This window comes from Neovison vison, chromosome 9 (genome assembly GCF_020171115.1).
Source record: "Neovison vison isolate M4711 chromosome 9, ASM_NN_V1, whole genome shotgun sequence".
Taxonomy (NCBI): Eukaryota; Metazoa; Chordata; class Mammalia; order Carnivora; family Mustelidae; genus Neogale; species Neogale vison.
The window spans coordinates 39,455,716-39,478,821 of record NC_058099.1 but is presented as its reverse complement, the minus strand read 5'-3'; positions in this window follow the sequence as shown (position 1 = coordinate 39,478,821).

Genomic DNA, 23,106 nt, shown 5'->3' with positions numbered 1-23,106 from the left:
AAATAACTATGAAGAAATTTATCATTTCTAATATATATATTAATTCAAAAATATTTGATTTTTACTGTTTTACTATATTTTTACTATGTTCCCAGTATTATATTAGACACTAGAAATGAAAGGCTGAGTAAGACACACTTAGCTTCTTCCATTTCTTCCTTCACAAGCCTGGAGTTTTGGATTATTCTCAACTTCCCTCATCCTAAGTAACTTATCTTAACACTGCCTTTTTATTCTGGTGAGAGAAGCATCACATCACCAAGCAACATGTTAGGGAACACATGTTTATCGCACAAATTGTATCTTTAAAGTCGATAAAAAAGACTTTGAAAATACTAGCCTGTGGACATGGTACTAATATACACTGAGATATGATGAAACTGAAATATGTATTTACATTCACATCTCATAAACATAAAGTATTTCCTCACTCAGCCTTTAGGGTATTGTTCCACATTCTCTTGGTATGTTCACCTGCTGATCCTAACCACTCTCTAACATTAAATCAATCCTATTTATTTCTTATGGTGCATACACTATTGACCGACATCCTAAAAGATTACAAAGTCAGAAGCATTTTGCTTATCACTGTCCCCATTGTCTTGGGGCAAAGCACTCCTGAATGGTGATTAATTCATATCAAAGTTCTTTTGATTTATGTTCTTTGAGTGATTTCCATAAGTAAGTTCATCTACTTTGCAAACTGCATGCAGAATTGGACAGGACTTTCTACATTTCTTATGGTTTCCTCTGCTATAAAGACTGAGTTGCCTATAGAAATCAAATCATTTGATGGTCACAACATTCTCATGTAGTAAATACTATCACTACCCTTGTAAAACTAAACAACCCCCCCCAAAAAAACCACAATGAATGGGCAAGAAGTTTTTTGCACTTTGATTATATTCATACAAATAATTAGTGGTAAATTCAAGATTTAAACCCAGGGATCTGGCTTCAGGTCCAGGTTTCTACATTATTACTTAAGTCTCCCTGTATTCTCTAGTGGTCTTTCAATCTCCTGGGTCCTTGGGATCCTATAAAGGTCTCCCCCAGAAAGGAAGAAAAAAATATATAATCAGGGAAAAAGGAGGTCTGGAGGTATGGAGAAACCACTCATACATACAGTCTGGGTATAAAGCACATCTACTGACAAATGGGAAGAAAATATTTAGCTCTAAAAGGAAAAAAAATTCCTACTAACTAGGACAGGAATGTCAAGAGTGGTTTTGTCACCTAATCTCACAAATAAGTTTCTAAAAATCACTAAATAAGGGGAGATAGGGAATACTTTTCATCCTATCTTATAAACAAAACTCCTATGTCCTCTACTTTTTTTAACTTGACACAAGATGCATGGACCATAAAGAGAACTCTTGATATTGAGGATTTCACACTCCACTATTTTGAATAAATATATCTGATGCAACTTCTATGTAATTGAAAAGATGAAATTAACTTTAGGTTCCTGCAGAACACAGAGAGTGTTCTACTAGTTGCCAGGTACTGTTCTACTGCTACACAGAGAGATGTGAACAAAAGAGAGATACATCTCTGAATTCACTGACTTTATATTCCAGTGAATATACACAGTAAACAGTAACAATTAATACAGTATGTCAGATGGAAAAATACATTATGGAGAATAATAAAGCAAGGAAGGAGAATAAGGAGTGCCATCTTTTTAATTTATGCTTTTTATTATTTTTTTTTCAGAGTGGGAGACAAAGAATTAAAGCAGACTCCATGCCCAGTGCAGAGACTGACATGGGGTTCAACCTCACAACCCTGAGGTTATGGCCTAAACCAAAATCAAGAGTTGGACACTTAGTTGACTGAGCCACCCACATGTCCCAGTAGGGCCATCTTGGTATGAATGCTATTTTGGATCAGAGGGCCAAGAAAAGCCTCACTGGTATTGAGCATGCACCTGAAGAAGATGAGAATGAGTCATACAGATAATAAGTAAAAACATTTCATCATGAGGAAATAGTTATAAACCAAAACAGACTGTCTTTATATGGGAGAGAATATATAATAATGTAATGTTCAAAACAAAGATATTTAATAAAATTGCAATAGTATTAAAAAGTATTATGCCTCCATCAGAAAGGACGAATACCCAACTTTTGTAGCAACATGGACAGGACTGGAAGAGATTATGCTGAGTGAAGTAAGTCAAGCAGAGAGAGTCAATTATCATATGGTTTCACTTATTTGTGGAGCATAACAAATAGCATGGAGGACATGGGGAGTTAGAGAGGAGAAGGGAGTTGGGGGAAATTGGAAGGGGAGGTGAACCATGAGAGACTATGGACTCTGAAAAACAATCTGAGGGTTTTGAAGGGGTGGGGGGTGGGAGGTTGGGGTACCAGGTGGTGGGTATTATAGAGGGCACAGATTGCATGGAGCACTGGGTGTGGTGCAAAAATAATGAATACTGTTATGCTGAAAATAAATAAAAAATAAATTAAAAAATTTTTTTTTTAAATTTTAGAAAATGTAAACAAATTTGTAGTGACAGAAAGTGTATCAGTTGTTGACTGATGATTATTGAGGTAAGAAGAGTGGAGATGGACTCACATATACAAGGAAACTTTAAGGGATGCTAGATATGTTCATTATCTTGATTGTGGTAATAGATCTATGTGTAGATATATGTCAAATTCTATCAAATCAAACACTTTAAATATGTGCAGTTTATTCTATGTCAATTATACCTCAATAAAGCTGTTAAAACAAAAACAAAAAAAAAGTCATTTGTTCTATTGTCTAGTGCTCTGGGATGTTTCAAATGGAAAGAACACAAAATAACTGCAAATATAGTTTCCTAAATTGCGAATTCACTGATCTCTAAAGGAAGTAACTCCCAAAGGGGAGAGTAATATGGAAGAAAGTTGTATCCAAACATGCACTATTGTCATACATTGTACCACAATGCCTTTGTACTTTTCCCAGAAAACAATTTTACCCTAAACAGCGTTGTGCATCACAGCAATCCTACCCAGAAATTCTGTCTTAGTTATTTGTTAACTATGTAAAGATTAAAAACTAAATAAAGACTGGGAGGCCTGGGTGGCTCAGTTGGTTAAGCGGCTGCCTTCGGCTCAGGTCATGATCCCAGCGTCCTGGGATCGAGTCCCACATCGGGCTCCTTGCTTGGCGGGGAGCCTGCTTCTCCCTCTGCCTCTGCCTGCCACTCTGTCTGCCTATGCTTGCTCTTGCTTCTCTCTCTATGACAAATAAATAAAATAAAATCTTTAAAAAAAAAAAAAAAAACTAAATAAAGACTAAAAAAAAAAAAAGAAAGAAAAAGAAAAAAAGAAAAACCTACACCATATACTAAAAACAAACAAAAGCTTAAATGGCCACATACTAGAAACATTTTCTAGGATTATCTGATTTTTCTTCTGTTAAAATTAATACATTTTAGGATTCATACAGAGATAGAAAATATCCTATAAAAATCACCAACAACAAAAAGAACTGGAGCAGCAAATGCCTGACCCAGTGCTCAACCCCTATTAGGGCTCACTCATTGTTTGTTGAATGAAGAAATGAATACATAATGAATGGAGGTGAAAATATTTATACATTGAGAAATTTATTGACAATTGCAAATCATGATTAATCCTTGCAATTCATTTCTCTATAGCTAATATTTTCTTAATGACCCTCCACCCCTGTAATATATTTCTATATTAACACACTATCACAGTACACAGCACACTTCTAATTTGTAGATTTTTCACACTAACTTTTCAATCAATACCTTGTTGATAGACTAGGACCTGTTTTTAAAAATATGAGTGATATCAAAAGTACAGAGCTAAGCTGAAATCTGGCTGGAGAGAATGTTTCTAGGAAGGAAAAGGAAAAATAAAAACAGTAGTATATGTAAATAAATTAAAAGGTAAATTATTAATTTTGCTTTCAAGACAGATGAAGATGGAATAGTACTTCAATTTATTATCATTACCTTCTCTCAAAAAATAACCCATATTATGAACTGATTTCATATATGTACATAAGCAATTTATTCAAGGAAAGGAAGGCAGCAGATCAGCTCTTCTCTGCTAAGATTCTACAGACAAGCATTCCAACATATAATCTCAATTTTACAATTTCTGGGGCAACTGGAATTTAGCTTTTGTTGTCACTTAAGCTCTAATGTCTTCAATATTATTGCCTATAAAACGTCTCTTGCCAAGCCTAAAAATTTAGGTATGTGCTCTGTTAATCATAAAGATAATGGAGTAAATTGTAGTTTTATTTCAAAATAAAAAAGAAATACAAAATAATTCAACTTAGAGCATAAGCCTCAATTTCTGATGATTTGTATGTACCTTTCTACCAGAAAGGGTAGAGAATGGTACAGTTACCATTTTAAAACACTTCTCCATGAGCACAATGATTGTATTTAAATACTATAAAATATAGCAGTAAACTCAGTGACTTAATAGAGTATTTCTTTGAATTTTTTCATAATCTTAAGCATCCTAAATAAACTGTCCTGTGAATCAAAGACTAGAATACCAATGCAATGTTAATCTCTTTTTTCTTCTATTTCTCCATGTGTTGCAATTAAGGAATTCCATAAGTGTCTTAGTGGGGTATTCTTTTACTTAGATAAACTCTTTCCCCACACCCACTCCCTAAATTTATTTTTTTTTAAAGAATTTTATTTATTTATTTGTCAGAGACAGAGGGAGAGCGAGCGAGTGAGCACAGGCAGACAGAGAGGCAGGCAGAGTCAGAGGGAGAAGAAGCAGGCTCCCTGCCGAGCAAGGAGCCTGATGTGGGACTCAATCCCAGGACCCTGGGATCATGACCTGAGCCGAAGGCAGCTGCTTAACCAACTGAGCCACCCAGGCGTCCCATGCACATAAGAAATATAAACAGGGAAAAGCATATATAAAGAAAAATAATTCCCCCACCTATTCCAGGCTTCATTTTCACTGAGCAGATATTACCAGTATCACTAAGTTGTTATGAAAAGTTTTACACATTGTTCACAAACATACATGCATATATACACATGTATGCATACGTATAAATCAGAGGCTATCTCATATAGTGCTATTTAATTGGCCTTTTCTCCACTAAAGCATAACTTTTCTAAATATGTAATTTCTGTTCAGCCTAATACTTTCTGGTAGCTGAAGAGTATTCCATTTTTGGTTGCTATAATAACTTACGTAATTTTTGTTTTAACAACTAATGCTGATAGACATTTAGGTTGTTTTCAGGTAGATTTCTATCACACAGCTGAAATTGTATCATGTGTCTATGTTTTTGCTCTTATGTGCTAGTATATGTAGTAAACATTTGTAGCTATAGAGCTGATCTGATGATTACTATTGTTTTACATAACACATATAGTGAAAAATGAAAAAGACTTGCAACATTTGAGATGAGATGCTCATTTGTCAAAATAGATAGTTAATATAAGAATTGTGCTAATACCTATATATCCTCTGTGGCACATCCAGTCTTACCTTAGGTTAGCTATCTATTAAAATGAAAAGATTGGCTATGTGAGCTCTAAATGTCATTTGGAAAATTCTTTTGATTAAATAATGTTTTCTCAACATTAAATAAATGTATGATCCCACTAAACTGCATTTAATTTTTATTTCATCCCTCAAGAAACCAAAATATGAAATAGATGGTAGCCCCCTTCCATTCTTTTTTTAATAAGATTTCATTTGTTTTATTTATATATTTATTTATTTACACAAGTAAGGTGAGCACCAGGCAGAGAGACAAGCAGACTCCCACTGAGCAGGGAGTCCAATGTGGGACTTCATCCCAGGACCTTACGATCATGACATGAACTGAAAGATACTTAACTGACTGAGCCACCCAGGCATCCCATCCTCCTTTCATTCTTGGTTACAAGTTTCAAGAGGTTAAGTGTATTAATTATACTCTTTATTGCTTCTATAGCATATAGTTCTTCTCTGCTAAGATTCTATGGTCAAGCCTTCTGAAATACAATTATTTTTATTTTACTTTATTTTGTGGCAACTGGAAATTTGGCCCTACTCAGGACTAGTTCATTTAGTTATACTGTAAAGCCTCTGATTATTTCTTTAGAATTTTATAATTAGAATGATATATTCTGATCACTGAAATCACAACATGCATTATCAACTACTTAATGTCTATCATAAATTATTTTATGAATTCCAAATATGTCCATCTTAAGTGCTATGCTACAGCATGTAGCTCAGAGCCTGTGGACTCAAAAATTCTTTCCTGAGTTAAAAACCACAGACCCTAACATTAAAGATGTAAAATAACACTCTATAGGAAAAAGGAGCATTCACAGTGCATCTTTTTAACTATGAAGTCAAAAATTATGAACAATCAGGTTAAAATTATGTATGGAACAGTCAGGATAAAAACTTATGTGCGGATTTATATGCTCCTCTTTCAAGAATCAAGAAAATAGCATTAAAGGTAATTAGCAAGAAGATAATATATTACATCATAACTTTACATATTTATTATGTTTTCTAAGTTGGGGGCAGAGTTAGTATTTACATATGAATCAATGTAAAGAAAAATAGAAGGTAGAAGAGTTTATGAGAAATTAAATAATATTTGTAATATTACTTCTAATAATCATTCCAGATGTTATTTTAAAATCCTCTGTCTGTAATATATGTTTAAACAAAAAAGAAGGTCTTTCAATAACATTCTGGGTGACCCAACTTCACTTTCAATGCTTATAAAATTAAATAAGATATGAATGTTATTATTTAAAAATGAATAAGTTTTTAAAGATTTATTTATTTATTTGAGCGAGAGAGAGCAGAGGAAAGGGCAGAACAAGGGGGAAAGGGAAAGAATCTCAAGCAGATTGCCCACTGATCATGGAACACGATGTGGCACTGGATCCCATGTCCCTAAGATCAGGACCTGAGCCCAAATCAAGAGTCAGATGCTCAAATGACTGAGCCACCCAAGCACCCCAAATGAGAATAATTTTTTATAAAACTTTATATAGGGACTGAGTAATGGACTCAGTGAAGTCTTACAGGTATTATACCTCATATGCCAATAATGGTAATAGAGCTATTGCTACCAATTAATGAAAAAGAAAAAAATCTTGAGTGTTAAAAGTAAAAGCAAAACACACTGAAATGTTCGTCTGAATTTCTCCTCTCATCCAGAGTGACTGACAACAGTGGAATATCTTGTTTTAAAACACCTCTTCCATCAAGTCCAACCAAAGAGTTTGAAAGAAAAAAATTAAAAAGAGAAAAACAACTTTTGAAGATTCTGGAAAACTCTCAGTAAGGATTTTTGGGAGCTAAGATCCTAGAAATAAGGGAGGCCTAAAGAAAATTCAATTTAATTTGCTATAGCTTTTAAACTTGTGAAATGGAGAGACTGAGAAGTTGCAAAAAAAATAGAAGCTTAAAAACTGAGAACATAAAAAGACCTTTTGTTCTTCTCACAGACCTGAGAAAATACTGTGATTCCAGGGTCCTCTGAGTAAGAGGGCTACTGGTAAGGACCTCAGACTTTCAGCTAAACTCTTCAGAATTACTATAATCCAGTTAAAGGAAACTAAAAACAGCTAAACTCAACAAACAAATGCTAGAAAAATGACTGTCAACCACTTAGTGCTGGTCAAGTGGAGATATTCTTTAAAAATGGCAAGAGAGGGTGCCTGGGTGGCTCAGTCAGTGCTCCACATCACTCGGCATCAGGGAAATAAAAATCAAAACCACAATGAGATACCACCTCACACCAGTCAGAATGGCTAAAATTAACAAGTCAGGAAACGACAGATGTTGGCAAAGATGCAGAAAAAGGAGAACTCTCCTACATTTCTGGTGGGAATGCAAGCTGATGCAGCCACTGTGGAAAACACTATGAAGGTTCCTCAAAAAGTTGAAAATAGAGCTACCCTATGACCCAGCAATTGCAGTACTAGGTATTTACCCTAAAGATACAAACAGTGATCTGAAGGGGCATGTGCACCCGAATGTTTATAGCAGCAATGTCCACAACAGCCAAACTATGGAAAGAACCTAGATGCCCATCAACAGATGAATGGATAAAGAAGGTGTGGTATATATATATACTATGGAATACTATGCAGCTATCAAAAGAAATGAAATCTTGCCATTTGTGACGACGTGGATAGAACTAGAGGGTATTATGCTTAGCGAAATAGGTCAATCGGAGAAAGACAACTATCATATGATCTCCCTGATAGGAGGAATTGGTGATGCGACCTGGGGTGTTTGAGGGGTAAAAAAAGAATAAATGAAACAAGATGGGATCTGGAGGGAGACAAACCATAAGACACTCTTAATCTCACAAAACAAACTGAGGGTTGCAGGGGGGAGTGGGGAGGGAGAAGGTGGTGGGGTTATGGGCTTTGGGGAGGGTATGTGCTATGGTGAGTGCTGTGAAGTGTATAAACCTGGCGATTCATAGACCAGTACCCCTGGAGCTAATAACACATTGTATGTTTATTTAAAAAAATTAAAAATTATTAAAAAAAATTGAAGAAGAAGATGTAGTCCATACACACAATGGAATTACAATGGCATATTACTCACCCATCAGAAAGGATGAATATCCAGCTTCCGCATCAACATGGATGGGATGGGAGGAGATTATGCTAAGTGAAATAAGTCAAGCAGAGAAAGACAATTATCATAAGTTTCACTTATTTGTGGAACATAAGGAATAGCAATGGAGGATATTAGAAGGGAAAAATGAAGGGGGAAAATCAGAGGGGGAGAAGAACCATGATAGACTATGGACTCCAGGAAACAAACTGAGGGCTTTAGAGGGTAGGTGTGGGGGGATGGGTTAGCCCAGTGATGGCTATTAAGGAAGGCATGTATTGCATGGAACACTGGGTGTTATATGCAAACAATGAACCATGGAATACTACATCAAAAACTAATGATGTACTGTATGGTGACTAACATAACATAAAAACAAAAATAAAAACAAAACAAAACAAACAAATAAATAAACAAACAAACAAACAAACAAAAACCACACCAAGATGGAAGCAAGGTGATATATAATGAGAAGCAAACAAAAGAGTAAAAATTCAAAGAAATCTAAATGAATATCAAATATACACACTAACAACAATAATGATATGTGTGATTTAAAATATAATTAATAGACAGCAATAATAACTTAGACGTCAAAAGGCAGTGAATAAATTTAAAATGTTAGGAAATTCATAGAATTTATGATAGATTTTTAAGAACATCATGTTGCATGTTGTAATTTCTATGACACTAGTATAAAATTCTAAAGAAACGAGTAACAAGAAAGTTAATGGAGGAGAAAAAGGAATTTTCAAAATTAAACAGAGCAGACATAAAACAGAACAAATATAGAACAAACATAAAATAAAATAAAATCGTAAAATAGAACAGACATAAAACAAAAGCAAAAAGTAATTATATTAAGTATAAATGGCTTAAAAACAAAATGCTCCTTCAATTGATATATAAAATAATTGGGCCATGTGGGTAGCTCAGACAGTCGAGCGTCCGTCTCTTGACTTCAGCTCAGGTCATGAACTCAGGGTCTTGAGATTGAGTCCTGTGTTGGGCACCATGTTCACCATGGGGTCGCTTGAGTTTTTCTCTCTCCCTCTCTCTCAGCCCCTCACCCCCAACTTGTACTCTCTCTAAAAATAAATAAATCTTTACCAAAAAAGATATATGTATAAAATAATCATCAGATTTCTTGAAGTCTACTCTTATAAGGAAAAAGTACAATATTCAATAAAAACTAAAATGAAAAGGGACATACACAATGCAGAAAAGGAAGAGAAAACTGAAAAAAAAATTTTAAAAGAGAGAAAGAAAATAAGGGACAGTGAGAGGTAGAAAAATGGGAAAAGATAATTAGACATGGCAATGTGGATGGGAAAGGAATACACATCAAACTATGATCTGATCCATAAATGGTATAAATTTAACTTCAATTCTAAAGAGAAAAAGAAATGTTTCAAATAAGCTAGCCTTCCTATTAGCAGTTTCAGATATATTCTTTGCAAATATCTAGAAATACTGGCTTTAACACTTTCATTCATCTTATATTTTAAAGCTGACTGAAACAACTCTCCAAGAGAGATGAAAAAGATATTCTTTTATCCAAAAACCTCTTTTTAAAATATGATGCATAACATTCTGTAATGTTCAAGGTTTTATAGTAAAACCCTATAGCATGGCCTGGGACATTTTGATAGATGACTCAAATCATCAGGTAAAAAAGAGCAATACATCTTTCTGTTTTTGATGGATTTACTCGAAGGGTCTACTTTTTTTTAGTTTCATCAGTCATCTGGTACATGAAAAAATATGATACCCAGGTTTAGAGTAAAAGGTGGAAAATGTCTTCCCATGTGCTATATAGTGCTGACTTATTCAAAAGATCTAGACAGGATCAACTTAGAATTTCACTTCCTTAACTAGCCTGCATAGGATGGGCCATAGTGTACTGGGAGTGAAACTGGAAGGGTAAAATCTGAATAGCTAGTTAATTTAGCTGCCATATCAATAATGGTCTTACAGTCTAAACACCTACAATCAGACAATTAATTTTTAGAAAGTAAAGTCCATAGTAACTCATTTATTTTTGTATGAAATAGAATATTTAATTCTTACTTTCTATCACATGCTTTGTTAGGTCTTATAAATTAAAAATGAAAATATGCCCACTGATTTTCAGATACCTGCATGAAATAAAATAGTCTAAGTAATATGTCATAGAAATTTTTGTATACGATACAGTTGAATTTTTTTAAGGGACTGGTGATTAAATTTATTTGAATGAAAGGGATCAAAAACCATCATATAGAGAACTCAACTTGAATTATACAAAATTAGCAAATGCTGTCCAGTTAGAGAGGAAAAGGGGAATTTAAGAAGGAATGGTATGAGCAAAGACATGGAAGGGATATGGAAAACTATAGATACCAGAGAGGTGGCAAGATACAGAAGTTCCTTGACGTGTTACACTAGATAGTTTAGATATGCCCACCCCACAGAGAGTGAGAAGCTTGTAAATTACTAACATGAGAGTGGTATGATTGTATCTGTATTTTATCTAGATGACTGTGATAAAAGTATCAAAGGTGAATTTGAAGAGTGTGAGATTGCAGGGAAGGATAAAATAATAATCCAATCACAATAATCCAAAAGAATATATTTGGGGGATAAAACATTTTAGGGATGAGAGAAGAATAGAGATGGAAAATATACGTATCAGAGGCCACACAAAGAAATCCTGCACATCATTAGGATGTGATTCCCAAAAAGTATTATTAATAATGCCAGTCACTTTCAAAACTAATTTGCTGTTCTCAGGAATATTGCAACCTCTACAGATATTTGAGTTGGTGAGTAAATTTGTGCTGTGAATCTGTTGTTGAGTGAATAATTTCTACAATGAGCTATCAACTGTGCTAGTAAGAAAAAAAAAGAATAAAGTTAAGATAAATATTATCATTTACCATATTTGACCTAAGATCCTAGAATTACGTATAGGGTGTGTGTGTGTGTGTGTGTGTGTGTGTGTGTGTGTGTGTAGGTCTGGGTATTATATTTTAATTAGCATGATCATTTAACCAGCAAATGTGGGAAAATATATCGTACTGTAAAGTCATTTCCACACTTACAGCGAACATTTAACATTAGGCCAAATGAAGGACTAACAGAAAATAATATGAAGAAACAAGTTTTAAATCTGCAGAATATGGCGAAAATTGAAAACCCTACCGAATCCCAAGCATACCCAAAAATATCCTGCATGAACCGCTCATAGTCAATGGCAATGAGGAAGGTGTATGACAAAGGGATTTATGCCTGTTATACTAGTGTAATCACTAAAAGCATCCTTTTTCAGTTTCTAAAGTAACCACTTTGGATAATAAATTATCTGTTCACCCTAATTTTGGGTCTCTCTGACCCTCCCTGAACCTCAACTTCTTATATTTATGCCCTGGCTTTCTCTTGTCTTTGCCTTATATATCATGTCAAAATTAGCAATTCCATGTGACATATTTTCTAACAGCAGAAGTATGTAGGTGACGGGAAAGATGCAGGAAGTTATTTGGAGGGCAAGTTGTTTAAAGGACTCAGGGAGTTCTCTAAAAGAGAAGAAAACCTATTGTAGTGATCAAACTTCAGATGGGGAGATCATAAAACACAGGTATTAGAGAACATAAATTTAATCAAATTAATACTGCTATTTAATAATATACACTTAATAAAAATTATTCAAATTCACTTTGATAGTAGATAGATTTTATTTATGAAACTAAAGGAAACTCAAACAGCATTTTAACTTCAGTAGTTTGAGTAACACTAGGGCAATTTAAATGTTAAAGGTCTATGTAGGAAATGTTAATAGGCAAGATTTAAATACATGCAAAAATGTCTTGCCTTATAATAAAAGAAATCAGTGTCTTACAGATAGCACTGTGAATATGCTCTTCATTACTTCTCATAGAATGTGAAGCATATTATTTATTAGTGAAGGAAAGCTGCAGAGCTGAGTTCTCAAGGGTCCTACACCATAAACTGAACCACTTGTCCAATTTTTTCCACGGTATTATTTAAAATACATGCTATTGTGGTTGAAACATATGTAAATATATGGATTTTTCCATATCCTAAAAAATTAATTTCAATTGGATACTGTGTCAATATATTTTTTTCACTGCAAAGATCTTACTCTGGAGTATTGGCTCAATAAAATTTGCTCAATGATTGAACCAGAGAACAAATTCCAGTGACTTAAGTATGTGTGGAATGGCAGTGTTAGAAACTAGGAGGGTGCAGTGAATTTGTATACAAAATATTACCAATTATGATACAAATATAAGATGATGCAGTAGAAATTAAATTCAATAAAATATTCATAACCAAGTGAACTGGAAATAATATAACTTGCAGCTACTACTACAATGCATCATGTATAAATAGAGAAAAATGTGAGCAAATACTCAGTGTACTGAATGCTTTGCCGAAAGTCCAAGGGATTGACACCTCTCTAAAGTAAATGTACACCCCAGAAATTGTGCCTTGGTCACAGTTTTCTCAAAATTAATTATTTGATATCTGGTAAGGAATAACCCACAATAAAAGTCTGGTCTCACACACTTGAGCATTGCAAAGCATTACTAAGTCATTCTTAGAATCCGCAGACTATTTCTATCAGATGAGAAACAAAGGATTAATTTTTTTAAAGATTTACTTATTTGAGAGAGAGAGAGCCCCATCAAGTAGGGTAGGGGTAGAGGGACAGACTCTCCAAGCAAACTCCCCACTAAGCAGAATTCCATTCAGGGCTACATCCTTTCACCCATGAGATCACAACCTGAGCCAAAAATAAGCATTGGATATTCAACCAAATGAGCCACCCAGGTGTCCCTGAAGGATGATATTTTTAATTTTTTTTTAATGGTTAAGTAGCAATTACAGCATGTGAGAAGCTGACTTTTGAACATTTTTCTTGCAGGCAACAAAATATGTATTTTTAGAGATGAATTCAATGATTGGCCCTAAAAAGTGATTCAAAAGAAAAGTTCATTCATATCCATCCCATCAGTGTCACAGGTGTCTCTGATGATTGTAATGCATTTGGATGTTGATCAGCTTCATATATTTGGATTAATATTTACCTTTAAATTATCACAGTAGCCTAAGAAAAACCAAGAGAGTCTGAAAAAGACCCATATCTTAAAATTAATTTTAATTACTCTTTGTCAAATGATTTCCCCACTTCTGGTTCTAGTTGTATAACATGCATTGGAATACAGACTTTTTTTTTAATTTAATTTCTTTTCAGTGTTCCAGAATTCATTGTATATACACGCACCTGGGGCTCCATAATACCCACCACCAGGCTCACCCAAACTCTACCACCCCTCCCCTCCAAAATCCTGTTTGTTTCTCAGAGTCCACAGTCTCTTCATGGTTTGTCTTCTGCTCCAATTTCCCCCAACTCACTTCTCCTCTCCATCTCCCAATGTCCTCCATGTTATTCCTTATGCTCCAAAAGTAAGTAAAACCATATGATAATTGACTCTTCTTGACTTATTTCACTTACCATAATCACTTCCAGTTCCACCCATGTTGATACAAAAGTTGGGTAATCATCCTTTCTGATCGAGGCATAATACTCCATTGTATATATGGACCCTATTTTTTTTTAAGATTTTACTTATTTATTTACTAGTCAGCGAGAGAGAGAGAGCAGAAGCAGGCAGAGTGGCAGGCAGAGGCAGAGAGAGAAGCAGGCTCCCCGCCAAGCAAGGAGCCCAAAGCAGGACTCAATCCCAGGACCCTGGGATCATGACCTGAGCTGAAGGCAGTGACTTAACCGACTGAGCCACCCAGGCATCCCTGGACCCTATCTTCTTTATCCATTCATCTGTTGAAGGACATCTTGGTTCCTTCCACAGTTTGGTGACTGTGGCCACAGCTGCTATAAACATTGGGGTACAGATGGCCTTTCTATTCACTACATCTCTATCTTTGGGGTAAATACCCAGTAGTGCAATTGCAGGGTCATAGGGTAGCTCTATTTTTAATTTCTTAAGGAATCTCCACACTGTTTTCCAAAGTGGCTGACCAACTTGCATTCCCACCAACAGTATAAGAGGGTTCCCCTTTCTCCACATCCTCTCCAACGCTTGTTGTTTACTGTCCTGTTGATTTTTGCCATTCTAACTGGTGGTAAGGTGGTATCTCAATGTGGTTTTGATTTGAATCTCCTTGAATGCTAATGATGATGAACATTTTTTCATGTGTCTGATAGCCATTTGTATGTCTTCTTTGGAGAAGTATCTCTTCATGTCTTCTGCCCATTTTTTGACGTGATTATCTGTTTTGCATGTGTTGAGTTTGAGGAGTTCTTTATAAATCTTGGATATCAGTCTTTTGTCTGTAGTATCATTTGCGAATATGTTCTCCCATTCCATGGGTTGCCTCTTTCCTTTGCTGTGACGATTTTCGTTGACTATTTCCTTTGCTGTGACAGAAGCTTTTGATCTTAATGAAGTCCCAAAAGTTCATTTTTGCTTTTATTTTCATTGCCTTTGGAGACATATCTTGAAAGAAGTTGTTGTGGCCGATGTCAAAGAGGTTACTGCCTATGTTCTCCTCTAGGATTTTGATAGATTCCTCCTTCACATTGTGGTCTTTTACCCATTTCGAGTTTATCTTTGTGTATGGTGTAAGAGAAGGGTCAAGTTTCATTCTTCTACACATAGCTGTCCAATTTTCCCAGCACTATTTATTAAAGAGACTGTCTTTTTTCCACAGGGTATTTTTTCCTGTTTTTTCGAAGATTATTTGACCATAGAGTAGAAGGTCCATATTTAAGCTCTCCACTCTGTTCCACTGGTCTATGCATCTATTTTTGTGCCTGTACCATGCTGTCTTGGTGATCACAGCTTTGTAGTGAAGCTTGAAATCAGGCGTGATACCCCAGTTTTGTTTTTCTTTTTCAATATTTCCTTAGAAATTCGGGGTCTCTTCTGGTTCCATACAAATTTTAGGATTGTTTGTTCCAACTCTTTGAAAAATGGCAGTGGAATTTTGATTGGGATGGTACTGAAAGTAGATTGCTCTAGGCAGTACAGACATTTTAACAATGTTTATTCTTCCAATCCATCATTAAAAAAAAAAGATAGTCTTTTTGTAAAAGATTTATTTATTTATTTGAGGGAGAGAAAGCACAAGAGAGCACAGCAAGGGAAGGGAGAGAGGGAGAAGCAGACTTCCTGCTGAGCAGGGAGCCAGAGGTGGGACTCAAACCCAGGATCCTGGGATAATGACCTGAGCTGAAAGCAGATACTTAATCAGCTGAGCCAGCCAGGCAACCTAAAAATGATGTTAGCTTGACTGAACTACCACAGACCATGGTGGATATAATTATGCAAAGAATATATAGTTTCATATTAAATGCATCCATATAGCTGGAGTTGCTGAGTTTATGATATGAGACAACAGTATAAAGCAGTGGTTCTCAACCACAAAAAAATTTTACCCTTAGGAACACTTGACAATGTCTGGAAACAGTTTACTCATCAAGACAGGAAAGAAGGCATTTAAGTGGCATCTGGATCAAGGGAGTGGAAGCCAGGGGTGCTGCTGAACAATGCACAGGACAGCCCCCACAACAAAGAATTATCTATCCCCCAATGACAACATAGAGGGGTTGAAAAACCCGGGTCAAGGCTTAGGGTTCTAATAATAAGTCAATAGCTTATAAATAATACTTACTTGAGAGCAAGCAACTGAGATGAGCCTCTGAAACACAGAGTAGTGTCAAGCTTTCTTAAGGGTCAATACAAGAACAGTAAGTTCTGTATCAAACTACTGTTGAAATATTTGCTCAGTATTACACAATATGCACACTGTAAGATTAAAGTGATAAAATGACATGATTAGTAATGAAAAATATTTTGTCTTTCTTGAGGAATCTGTTTCATTTTACTTGAGAGTTGCCTTCAATTCTGGCTTGAAAAAAATATGAATTATTCATATTATCATATAATACACTCAACAACTACATTAAGTCATCATTGCCTCTTCTAATGTCTTTTAAAAATTCTATTTCTTTTATCCTATTTCTTGCCTTTTTTTTCAATTTTAATATAGTTGACACACAATGTTACATCAGGTTTGGGTGCAAAACGTAGCAATTTGACAACTCCATAAGTTAAACTATGCTCTCCACAAGTGTAGTTACCATTTGTTACCATACAACACTGTTACAATACCATTGATTATATTCCCTATGCTGTATTTTTCATCCTCATCAATATTTGTAGCAGACATATTATACAGAGAAAACCCTGAAGACTCCATCAAAAAACTATTAGAAGTAAAAAATGAATTCAGTAAAGTTGTAGGATACAAAATTAATATACAGAAATCTGGTCCATTTCCACATGCTAAAAATGAAACAGAAGAGAAATTAAGAAAACAATTCCATTTACAATCATGCCAAAAAGAATAAATACTTAGGAATAATTTTAGACAGGGAGGCAAAAGACCTGTACTCTAAAACTATAAGGCAATGATGAAAGAAAGTAAAGATGACACAAACAAATGAAAAGATATTCCATGCTTTGGATTGGAATAATTATTTTATTAAAATGACTATATTACCCAAAGCAATCTATAGATTCAATGAAATCCCTATAAAAATGCCATTTCTTGACTTTTATATTATTTTCACATAGAGAAATCAATTGTATCAGACATAGAATAACAAATAATTTGAAGAGTTTTTAGCATCATGCCTTATTAATTAAATTATAAATTAAAAATTCATCAATTCATCATTGTTTGTAAACTTGGAACTGTTTTATAATTATTAAGGTCTGAAGAACTGTGATAAAATTATCAAAGATCATAAAACTGCTAATTTACAAGTCTGTCAAAGTTCTAATTGTACAATGTTACCAACAGAAAAAAAAATCAGGAGGCAGAAATATGTTTAGAAAGTTTATAGTGAAAATGTAAAGACTGCAAAGAGATTGAAAAAAGGATTTTTTCAAAATTATGATCTTTCACGGAGATGAAGCCAAATAAGCATGCTCTTCTTTTGACACAAAGAGCTAAAATGTTACAAGTACTAATACATAAAGTAGCCACCTAAAATCCTTAGTTTTTAAAAAGTGAACATAAGTATGTGTGTATATTTAGAGCACATGAGTATGGTCCATGTATTAGAACCACCAATAGTGAAATAGGTAAGTAGAAAGATGAGATACAGATCTCTATGAGACAGATGTATATATAGACATCTATATATTTCACTTGGGGGTTCTAATATTTGGAAATTTTAGTTTAAAAAATTAAAAATACAGTGTAGAGCTATGATTCAAGGAAAATTACGAAGAAATTGTTCCTCAAACCTGGTCTTCCTAAGAAAGTTCCTCCTGCTTATAGATAGAAAGGAAAAGCAAGGGAAAGAATTTAATTCTGGAATTAATTTACTTAAAAACCTGATTTTAAAAAAAGGCAGAGGGGCTGGAGGTCTTAGAAGTCTCAGGCACCCTGTCCTTTGTGAGGCTGGTCAGGTGCCCACCAGAACTATAAGCCTGCCCTAGGCTGCCAGAGAAAACACAGCTCCCATTTTTCTTCTCAGGAAACGCTTGAGACAGAAAAATCTAAAACAGAACCTGAAATTTCAGTTCAGTTACAGTGCATCAGGGAAATGTAATTTTGACCTTTTCAACTCTGTGACACAGAGAGGAGCATGTAAGTTGGGTGGGTATGATGCAAGAAGCCAACACATTGGGGGACAAGATGGCGGGGAAGTAGGAGGAAGCCTTTTCAGCCTGTACCCCAAAGTGAGCTGATTACCTACCAAAGAACTCCGTTCACCCATGAAATCAGCCTGAGATCAGAATTATACACGTCTGGATCTCTACAGGGGCAGAAGACGCCAGTGGGCAGGTAAAGCAGAGTGGGAAGGTGGACTGATATCAGAAGATGAACAAAAGGGGGAGGGAGCCACCAGAGGCGACCGGTTGGAAAGTAATACCCCATTACGAGCAAGAGTGCCCTGTGTCTGGGGACCAGCATTAACTTGGAGACTGGTTGTAAGCACACCAAAAGAGAAAAGGATCACAGGGGGCAAATTGTGGGAATCAGGGTGGCTAGGGACAGGGGCTTAAGTCCCCAGTCCCAGGACAGCCTCCCCTGCGCTGAGGCAGAGAGAGTGCAGCGGAGAAACCAGGTCCTGGTCCCTAAGCCGCCAGTGCGCCTGAGAATGCATGGGTTCTAGCTCCTGTGAGGGGATGGGAGCCACGCCGGTCGGCAGAACACGTGAGCCCTACTACAAAGCCTGAGATACGCGCACACATCCCTCATGCTCCCTTGAGAGAGTTACAAAGGCCTGGTCCAGGCTCTTTGACCTCCGCCAATGTTTCAGAGCCTAAGCCACGCGCCCCAATCTATCCCTGACAGAGGTACGCAAAAGCCCAGCCTGGTGCTTTTGGACCTCTGCCCCATTCTCAGTGCCTGAGATGCGCTGGCAACCCATAGCCGCCCCTGAAAGAGGTGCACGCAAGCCGGGCACTCTTAGATCCAGCCAGGGCCAGCGGGAAAATCTCAGTGTGCGACTGCTGCTTGGAACCTCTCTGGTGGTCGGGAGCTCCCAGACAGCCGCTACTGCCTTGGCTTTGGGTACAAGCAAAAGATCCTGCGTCCCCAGGGTCTGCAACTTGGAACCTGCTTTGCCAGCGGCCAAGGGGGAACTTATTTAGGCTCTGCACCCAGACTGAGGCTTCTCTCTGAGAGGGAGATCAGGGTGCGGTTTGTTTTCCTCTAAAACTACAAAAACCATCAAAAGTGGTCAAGGTGAGAGAAAAAAAAGTGAACAAACATAAAAACCGTCAGAGAACAAAAGCCTGAAAAAAAACCAGTTTCCTCAGAGCCCACCCCCTTGAGGGGGGCAGGAGGACTTAACTCAGGAAACATCATTGACTGACAACCCACGTGGCAGGCCCCTCCCCCAGAAAACAAATGAAGAAAGAAAAAAAAAAAAAAAGAGAGAGATTAAAAAAAAAAAAGGACTACAAGAGAAGAACCACTACTTCATAGGAAAACTTGTATTGTTCACTTGTTCCCACTATTCCGGTTCCTTTTTTTGTTTTTTTTAACACATAGGTAATTTTTTTAACCTATTTACCATCACAGCGAGCTGTACAGTACATCAAATTCCATAATACCCTGCTAACCTGAACTTTTTGATACATACACCTGTTTTTCTTTTGCATTTTTATTTTTTGAATTCCTTTTTTTAAATTTTAGTTTAGTTTAGTCTAGTTTATTCCTTTTTATTTTTATCCTCTAATATTCATATAGAGTTAAACTTCAAAGTAATCCCCTTTCCCCAATCAATACTACTCCTATAGGTAAACCAATTTTTAATCCCCTTTATCTTAGGAAAGTTGAGTCCTTTAACAAAGATATCAAGATACATCCAGGAAGAATCAAAACAACCTTCCTTGCACACACTGAGAATTTATAAGAACTCTCCCATCTTCTTCTTCCACCAGTGTTTCTGTGTTTTTGATAGCATATAAATCTTACACTTGGGGTTCTTTTTGACGAGGTTCTTCCTTTATTTGCAGATATATATATTTTCTCTTGTCATATTTGTATCAGTCTTTTTGTCTCTTTTTGTTTGCCTACTTCATAAATCTTACCTTGGGGCCCAAGTGGGCTGAACCTTCTCTTTAATCTTCCCTTTCTTTCCTGTCTTTCTCTCTCTCTCTTTTTTTCTTTTCTTTTCTTTTCTTTTCTTTATCTATTTCTATTTCTTCTGTCTCTCGTTTGGGTGGGGAATCCTGATTGCTCAGAAGTGTTCCAGGGTGCACCTTGACTGCACCACAGTTGATACATTCAACTGATACATCTGTTCAGTCATCTCCAACCAAAATGACTAGGAGGAGGAATGCCCAACAGAAGAAAAATACAGAGGATGGACCTTCTGAAACAGAGCTAATGGCTATCAACATAGACAATATGTCGGAAGGAGAATTCAGGCTAACAATTATTCAGGCAATAGCTAGGTTGGAGAAAGCCATGGATGACCAAACAGAATTGATTAGGGCCAAACTGAAAGCACCCAGACAGGATGTTCACAACGTTAGGGCAGAGCTTAAGGCTACTAGGGAGGAGATTCACAATGCTCTCAATGAGTTCCAATCTAATCTAAACTCTCTCAAAGCTAGGGTAACTGGGACAGAAGATAGAATTAGTGATCTGGAAGACAAACAGATAGAGAGAAAGGATCAGGAGGAAGCCTGGAACAAACAGCTTAGAAACCACGAAAACAGAATCAGGGAAATAAATGATGCCATGAAGCGTTCCAATGTCAGAATTATTGGAATCCCTGAAGGGGAGGAGAAAGAAAGAAGTCTAGAAGATATAGTGGAACAAGTCCTTCATGAATATTTTCCCAGTCTCACGAATTGAACCAGCATTCATGCACTAGAGGCTGAACGTTCTCCACCCAAGATTATACATTCCAAAAAAACATCACGACACCTGATAGTCAAATTGAGGAATTATAATTGTAGGTATAATCTCTTGAAAGCTGCCAGGGCAAAGAGGCTCCTTACTTACAGAGGGAAGCCCATCAGAATAACATCAGACCTGTCCACAGAGACCTGGCAAGCCAGAAAAGGCTGGCAAGATATATTCAGGGCACTAAATGAGAAGAACATGCAGCCAAGGATACTTTATCCAGCAAGACTGACATTCAAAATGGATGGAGAGATAAAGAGTTTCCAAGAACGGCAAGGCTTAAAAGAATATGCAACCACCAAGCCGACTCTGCAGGAAATATTAAGGGGGCTTCTATAAAAAAGGAAAAATCCTAAGAATAGCATTGAACAGAAATATAGAGACAGTCTACAGAAAGAAAGACTTCAAAGGTAATTTGATGTCAATAAAAACGTATCTATCAATAATCACTCTCAATGTGAATGGCCTAAATGCGCCCATAAAACAGCACAGTGTTGCAGATTGGATAAAACGAGAGGACCCATCCATATGTTGTCTTCAAGAGACCCATTTTGAACCTAAAGATACACACAGACTGAAAGTGAAGGGATGGAGAAGCATCTTTCATGCCAACGGGCCTCAAGAGAAGGCTGGTAGCGATTCTCATATCAGATAAATTAGACTTCAAACTAAAGACTGTAGTCAGAGATACAGAAGGACACTACATAATCCTTAAAGGGACTATCCACCAAGATGATCTAACAATTGTAAATATCTATGCTCCCAATATGGGAGCAGCCAATTACTTAAGAAAACTGTTAATCAGGATAAAGAGTCATATTGATATGAATACACTAATCATAGGAGATCTTAACATGCCTCTCTCAGAAATAGACAGATCATCGAAGCAGAAAATCAATAAAGAAACAAGAGCATTGAATGACACATTGGACCAGATGGACCTCATAGATATATACAGAAGATTCCACCCTAAAACAACATACTCATTCGTCTCAAGTGCACACGGAACCTTCTACAGAATAGACCACATACTGGGTCACAAATCAGGACTCAACCGATACCAAAAGACTGAGATTATTCCCTGCACATTCTCAGATCACAATGCTTTGAAACTTGAGCTCAATCACAAGGAAAAGTTCGGAAGGAACTCAAACACCTGGAAGCTAAAAGCCACCTTGCTTAAGAATGCTTGGATCAACCAGGAGATCAAAGAAGAACTGAAACAATTCATGGAAACCAATGAGAATGAAGACACTTTGGTCCAAAATCTATGGGATACAGCAAAGGCGGTCCTAAGGGGGAAATACATAGCCATCCAAGCCTCTCTCAAAAAAATTGAAAACTCCAGAATACACCAGCTGTATCTACACCTTAAAGAACTGGAGAATCAACAACAAATCAAACCAACTCCACACATAAGAAGGGAAATCATCAATATTAGAGCTGAGATCAATGAGGTAGAAACCAGAGATACAGTAGAACGTATCAATGAAACTAGAAGCTGGTTTTTTGAAAGAATCAATAAGATAGATAAACCACTGGCCACACTAATCCAAAAGAAAAGAGAGAAAGCCCAAATTCATAAAATTATGAACGAAAAGAGAGAGATCACAACTAACACCAAGGAAGTAGAAACAATCATCAGAAGTTATTATCAACAGTTATATGCCAATAAGCTTAGCAACCTAGATGAAATGGATGCATTTCTGGAAAACTATAAACTCCCAAAATTGAACCAGGAAGAAATCGACAACCTGAATAGACCAAAATCTAGTAACGAGATTGAAGCAGTGATCAAAAACCTCCCAAAAAACAAGAGCCCAGGACCTGACAGGTTCCCTGGGGAATTATACCAAACCTTCAAAGAAGAAATAACACCTATTCTCCTGAAGCTGTTTCAAAAAATTGAACCAGAAGGAAAACTTCCGGACTCTTTCTATGAAGCCAGCATTACCCTGATCCCCAAACCAGGCAAAGACCCTACCAAAAAGGAGAATTTCAGACCAATATCACTGATGAATATGGATGCTAAAATTCTCAACAA